This window comes from Montipora foliosa, chromosome 1 (genome assembly GCF_036669935.1).
Source record: "Montipora foliosa isolate CH-2021 chromosome 1, ASM3666993v2, whole genome shotgun sequence".
Classification (NCBI taxonomy): domain Eukaryota; kingdom Metazoa; phylum Cnidaria; class Anthozoa; order Scleractinia; family Acroporidae; genus Montipora; species Montipora foliosa.
The window spans coordinates 34,280,996-34,288,495 of NC_090869.1; the positions used below are offsets into that span (position 1 = coordinate 34,280,996).

At 41.2% G+C, this 7,500-nt stretch overlaps 1 protein-coding gene across 1 annotated transcript in view; it reads right to left on the bottom strand.

Annotated features, from left to right (window-relative positions):
• The window catches only part of LOC138013336 (latent-transforming growth factor beta-binding protein 1-like), an 89,358-nt gene that overhangs the window by 64,963 nt on the left and 16,895 nt on the right, over nucleotides 1–7,500 (bottom strand). The window lies entirely within an intron of this gene.

Consider the following 7,500-nt stretch of genomic DNA (forward strand, 5'->3'; position numbering starts at 1 on the left):
ACCAGGCCTGTTCGGTCAAAATGGCTGGATATTGGCCTCGTTCCTTTTTTGTGTGTTTTTGGACCTCAACTTCGTCTCGGTCCATAAACACGCAAAAAAAGAGCTTGGCCAATATCCAGCCATCTTGACCTCACGCACGCTATATCTTGACCGAAGAAGCTTGGTCAATAAAGGACTGATTTATTATATGGCTTTCGGATAAGTTGTTCTTGCGGAACACGGCGAGTAGTCCCGAGCGGGCCCGCTCGGGTAGCCAATCAAAGGGTTATCTTGCCTAATAAGCTCGGGATTACCCACTGTGTCCCACATTAAAACGTTCTTCTGTGGCACATAAAAATAGCGAGGAAAACACAGGGCTCAGCCAAAAAAGGTTTAAATAAATATAAATGTTAATAAATTTCTGAATTTCTTAATATTTTCTAAATGTCTCGAAAACTTCAAAATATCCCAAGAATATTCGGACATTTGTGGAAAGGCTCATTCGGTCAAGACGGCTGGATATTGATCTCCTTTCTTTTTTTGCGTGTTTATGGACCTCGACTCCATCTCGGTTCATAAATACTCAAAAAGAGAACTTGACCATCATTCAGCTATCTTGACCTGACACTTGGTGCTGGCCTCGTTTAAGTTCTGAATGTTTGGATAGCCTTATCTATGTGTCAATAAGAGAGTTTGTTGTAAATCTCATCAGACTCATCCGCAGTCCTTTAATCTTGCTTGGAATGCTCTAACCGTATACATAAATGTTTCGGTCATTTCGAGCCTGTATCAATGCTAAACTTAAGTAAAACTAAAACCACACGGAGACCCCTTTTATACATGCGACTTGTGGAGTGTCACGTGACCTATGCACTACCTTAAAAAGTTCCTTATAAAAGAAGAAACGATAGATGTATCAACAGCAAGAAGCTAATTAATGCTAATGCGTAGCAGTTAACAATTTAACTCAAGAAAAGCGTGGTATACTCACTAATGTCATTCTTTCCATTTGATCAGCTATGTTGGAATCAACTCCCATTTGTCCAAAGACTGGAGGATAATGCATTTCAGTGTCAATTATCTCTTTTAATCTCTGTCTACATGTCCTACACACACCTGTATTAAGAGGTCGAAAAAACACAGTTAGGCTGGGATGCGACCTATTAGTAACTCAAAAAATGAAAACCAAGACTTACCTGACCCAACCTGTACGAACAAACCAGTCTTGCGTAAGACTCCCTCTGACTCTCTCTTTCCCAACCCTCTTTCACCTTCTGGCCACGGGCCTTTGCGCTTACCATGGCCGGAAATGTCTTCCGGAACCCTGCACCTGGTGCTGGATCCTCTGCTCCAGTCTATTCCAAGTTTTGTCCGATGTTTAGGGCATATCGTGATGGTGCGCAAACTTTCGCTTTTGCTGAATTTCGCTGCTCGGCATAAAATCAGCTCGACTTCATCTTCAGGTCCGGTAAATTGAAAAGTAGACTTATGACTGTCAATATCCTTATTGCATGAAAGTAACGGAACAATTTCAGCATCAAGCTTTCGATCTTTCGGGTTATAACCACAAACTCCACCAACAATAGCCTTAAAAGAACAACAACCCTCCATTTTCTGTTACAAAACTGAACCATGACACATATCAATACCCCGCCACTAAGCAAACAAAAAACGCCAAAAATTGTGGCATGGCCAGGGTTTGTTTATTCAGGTAAATACTAATTAAATTTGGTCTCTTTTTCTCACGGATTAGTCACTTTGTGATTTCCTATTTTTTTTATTTCACTTAGTTCTTTCTTCTTTTACCTGTACCTGTACCTTTATCAGCTATTGTCTAAAAACCTCATTAATTAAGTACTTTAAACGTGACTTGAGATATATAGTAAGGGATGGGGGGTGGGGGAGACATAACGCAGGCACTGGTCTATCTGCTGGTAGTTTTCTGGTGGTTAGCTGTCAAACGTAGTGGGGAAGGGAGAGTGTCCGTTACTGACACCTTCAGTTAGCTAGACTTTGAGTTTTCAGTGCCAAATAACTATGATATTGACTGCGTTGCTGGGCACTTTGCTCAGTTTTTGCACCTTGCTTGAGGGTTTTGTGTAGACATGGCACCTTGCTGGAGAGGCCTATGCCACGTGCATGGGTGACGGGCCAATCTGCTAGCCAGGAGGGGTTGGTGGAGGGGGGGAGGGGGGGGGGGTGGTCAGACCACTTCTGGCCGCTGGGTCTGTGTCTGCGGACATGCTTTTTTTGGGGGGGGCGAATATGGCCAGATATATCAAACAATTAGATTATGTGGTTGAAAACTTTATCTAAATCCTCTTCATAGACACTTCGAAAACGCCAAGAAGCGGCCGTCATTTTTTTAACAAGTGCACACTACTACGCTACTCATGCTATCTATTACAGAATAGATAGTGAGCTGCCTAGCAATTCAGAGAATTACGCGCTAGTGGGTGACCCGAAAACACTGACCCCCGGTCCATGGACCCCTCTATGGACTGGGTCCACGGACTGCCTCACGGACCGGTCCACGGACTACCCCTACGGACCCCCTATACGGACCACCTTGAAACAACATAGAAATGAAAATAAATAAAAACTAAAGATTTGACTTACCGGTTGTCTGGATAGACCACTCGTGTCGGCGAAATCTCAACCGTTACGCTCCACAAATTTAACACACTAAGGCTCATGTTCGGGTGTAAAGTCTATTAATCACACATTGCCCCTTCCTTCGCCGTGGACCGGAATGCTTCGAAAAATATTGATGATAAGTAAGTTCGATTTGTCTTTTCTTTCCCTTCCTTCGCCATTTTGTTCGGATCATTCTCCCACGGGTTCGTGAACTAGCCCCAGGCTTCACGATCTCTCTGTTCCGAACAAAATGACCGAAAGAACTTAGATATTACCGGTCTTCTTCGAAGCATGAACAGCGAAGAAAAAGGCAACACCTGCGGAGCGATTTCAGCGGCAGGAGTGGTCTATCCAGACAATCGATACAAACAAATCTTCAGTTGTTATTTATTTTTATTTATTTATTTTTAATTCTGTGTTGTTTTGGGGTGGTCCGTAGAGAGGGTCTGTAGGGGTAGTCCGTGGACTGGTCCGTAAGGCAGTCCGTGGACCCGGTCCGTAGGGGGGTCCACGGACCGGGGGTCAGTGTTTTCGGCTAACCCACGCGCTAGTAGATTTATACAAAAAAACGGATAAACATGCAATAAATTGTTTCACTTATCCTAAGAGTGCTCAATACAAAATATGCAAAGCAAACTACAAATATGAAAACAAATGTTTGTATTTGTTTTCTTTATTTTTGATTTTTTATATTATATACCCCTACCGGTATAGCTACCCATCAAAAAGGAAAGCATTGCGTGACGAGCTTATGATTGTGCGGCGGGCGCCGACACGCCTGAGAGCAATGGTCGCAATCAAATGTAATATGTTGGTCTAGCAGGTTTAGTACGTACAAAGCAAGTAACTATCTGCAAATTACTTAGCGGTTGTTGACTTAGGTAGATGCGGTGGTGACCATATGCCTCGAAAGATGATCACAGATTTATGGTATCCGACCATTGACGTGTGCAACGAACGTTGTGTACACAGAAGCAAACTTGACCACTTCAAATGCGACGAGTGGTGAGAGAAACACGTTAAATCAGCCTTTGGACCTGCCTCTTACGACAAATAAGGTTAGAGCATTTCAAAACTATCAGCTCTGTGTCTCTTTCAACTTAATATGGGTCCATACATCTGGCGCGTGCTTAAATGTACGTGTAATGCCAGTTGACTTCAGAAGGTGAAATATTTGCATTTTTTTACGTAATTTGAAAAGCTCTTGCGTCGCTCACAATCATTTGCCCAAAGAAATTTTTACGCGTATCTGTAGATCATTCTTCTACAGTTGGACCACCAGAAGCTTAATCCATTTGAACGTTTCGCACATGGTGAAAATTAATTGTATTCACGAAGTATTTTAGTGAAAGAAATACATGTCTTCAAATATTAATTATTTTGCACCCAAAAAAATAACGCAACATTCCCCCAAATCTACAAAACTATTTGAGTGTTTTAAAGATGGAAAAGTAATTTGTTTTTGCATGCGAGGCTTTTGAATTTGTTTAATAAAATGGTGCGTCAAATGACGATTTTAACGGAATTTGGTAATTTGCATTTTTCTTTGAAATAAAAGGATATTTTGCCGAAAAAATTAGCCGGTAGTTTTTGTCATGACCTAGCCTATCTACCATAAACACATGAGCGCAATCGAATTTTCGACCCTTGCCGAGTTATGTTTGATAATTATGGGCAGGGACTCTCATGAATGGCTGCCTGTAAGAATCGAGAATTTTCCGCCAACGACCATTTTGGCGGATAGCTCATATTCTGCCCAAAGATACCCTTTAGCGAACTATTTTCAAGAACCACATTTAAAAGTTCCAGCGATTGTTATTTTTTTAGAAATTTGCGAAAAGTTGAAAACGCGGTTAAAGTGCGGTTTTCTGTTTGACAAATTGTCCAAAATTTGCTGCGAGAACCAAGCAACGGTGAAGTCTTAAAATGAATTCAATTGGCAACAAACTTGACAAAAGTTAAGAACAACTATTCTTGTTTATTTCTACTTCGATACTTTTTACGGAAATCTTAAAATTGTGATTTTCTACGCTCTTTAAAGAACATCCTCAAAGACCGCATAACATGGCGGCGGAAAATGGGTGGTATTTGACGCGATAAAAATGTACCTGGTACCTCATTCTTAAATTTTTTTACTTCATATTCCTCAAATATTGCTATTATTCATTTTCTGTGTGAAGTTTTATGCTCGAACTCGGATCGCTGTTTGTAACCTGAGCAAGCTAAATGACGCGAAATTTGAACGCAAGCTGATGCTAATAGGCCTTTTGCAACTAACGATCACATGGTACAAAATCCGCTATGCTGGAGGGCAAGCTCATTATTATTCCCCCACTGGAACATTAAAACAAAGAAACCTGAACCAGTCAAGCTTGACTTGTTTTTGTTTTAATGTACCAGTGGGGGAATAATGATGAGCTTGCCCTCCAGCATGGCGGATTTTGTACATGTGATCGTTAGTTGCAAAAGGCCTATTATTCATGTAGACTCGTCGAACTGACTAATTTTCGGCTTTGTAGCTTGGAAAGCTTTAAAAATGCGAAGTTATCCTTCAGGAGTATTAACAGGGACTGAAAATAGTATTTGAGGGCAAAAATCCGCAAGTGAACTATATATTACTCAATTCAAACACATTTTAATTCACACTGGTTTATGCAAGTGACTTTTCTATCACGATTTCAAAATTGAAATTAATACGATATTAAATCTGTTCAGTTTTCTGTCAAAAGAGATCGTGATTCACACGACAAGTCAATATTTTAGGTGCAAGAAATGTACTCCACTGTAATGCAAAAGGTATCGAGAATTATTTTTGTAATTGTCTACATTACAAAACGCACTCAGAGTCAGTTTCACTAAAATACATGTACGACTTGGCGGACCCGTTTCATTTCAAGAGCACCCTTTTAAAATCTAGTAGTAGAGCAAAGATATGACAGAATTTCAAAGAATTTCAAACCAAATCAGTATACATATGCTCAAAAATGAAAACTGAGTGTGCGTCAATTGTGCAGTATCAAAGACATAATTTGACATAATGAACAGTTACTACCGAAAGAAAGCTACCTAAAGCAGTACGTACTTGCACTTCAGTGAGCTACGCAAAGTTTGAGTCCATAATATTATACCCTGCGAGCAGAGTCTCTTTCGAAGGATGATCGAAAGAGACTCTGCTAGCAGCGTAACAATCGATGTGCGTTCATCATCGCAATGAAATATCTATGGTCCACCGTGTCATAAACTGACGTTAGAACAAATTCATTTCGCTTTCGACGCGCATCATACGCGAAACGCTCTCGAATAAATGGACCCCTGCTTGTGTTTGCGAGTCGCATGCTGATTGGCTTAAATTTTGACGAGCTGTCAAATAGAGATCAGCAGGTTGGTGACCGTTTTGATCTGTCCAAGAAAAGGCATACATAGCTTCTTGTAAAGCAACTTTCTTTTCAACAACTATCCCTCTCTGATAATCTTCCTCCCCTTCAATATTCTCCGCTGCCAGTTTCTTCCGCTTGCCATGTATTTTAGCAGGGTCTCGTCACTGCTTGCAAGATATAAATGAAGAGATAAACATTCGCTAGCTGCACAATCCCCTTGTGCCGACAAAGCCATGGCCATCAACATTGTGTGGGATATTCAGGTGCAGTACATTTTCTTTCTGATGAACATCCCCAAACTGGACCATCAATCTCCTTGTCTTTGTATCCTTCTCCCCCGATTAAGAGTTCGTCCATCCCCAAAATGCCTCCCTTTCTGTTCATCATGTCCTCCGTGTTGTCAGCGTGAACAATGTGTAGCTCTACTATTCTGTGTTAAACCAGTACGGGAATAAGACAGGTGGCAGCCTGGTTTTCCACTGCCGTGCCCTCCACTGGGCTCCTCTCGGGCACGGGGGCGAACACAAGGCTAATTTCCCCGTTCATGCCATTATCTGCATAAATACTTGTGTTCATGTAAGAATGATAATTATTTGGCAAAGAGGTTTTCTCCCTTAGAGGCCTTAGAATAATAAGACTTTCAACTACAACATTCTCACATTGTACACCACCTGCTTCAACTGGTTTGCCGACCAAGGCTTACCCGAAAAAACTTTTGGCAGGATACTTACACACGCTGAGACTGCACCAGCCTAAGCAGGCTAGGGAAAACCAGATTCCCTGAGCTGCCCATGTGAAGTTCTCCGTGTGCCATTTTTTGGTAATCCTAACATGAGTGGTTTGGGGGTTTCTAACACTTGCCAAAGGTGCCACCCCGGGCCCCGTTGTTCAAAAGCCGATTAACGCTAACCCCAGATCAAAAATTAACCCAAGAGTTTATTTCTCTACTCCCAAAGGCTGTTCAAAGCTGATATTCGGCAAAACTTTACAATAGAAAAAGTCAATCTTGAATAACAAAAAAAAAAAAAAAAAAGGAAACAAAACTTTCACCAAAAAATTGAAAACATGAAACAGAAGTTTACGCTAATCCTGGATTAAGTTAATTGGCTTTCGAACAACCGGGCCTCGGACTCTGGTGGGTGGGAGCATCCATTTTACTGTAGTAGGCCTGAGTCGTTCAATTTTGTGAAGTCATGAGGTACAAGAGAAACGAAGTCACTATAAACATTTTGCCAACGAAGGTTCAAGGCATGCGAGCCAGGCACCAATAAAACAAACACAATTTTTGTGCACCCATTTTAATTGTACACTATGGCATCGTGCAAATCGAAACCAGTTATTGGTTTTCCGAGATTGGGCTAAAGCGACATAAGAGCGAATTTTCGTTTACTATTGTTGTCTACTTTCCCTTCGACGGCTATATAGCTTTTAGAAAACGCACATTTGTGATTCGTAATCATACTGAAAGACAGACCGACAAACAGACAGCCTTTATTTTCGCAGCTTG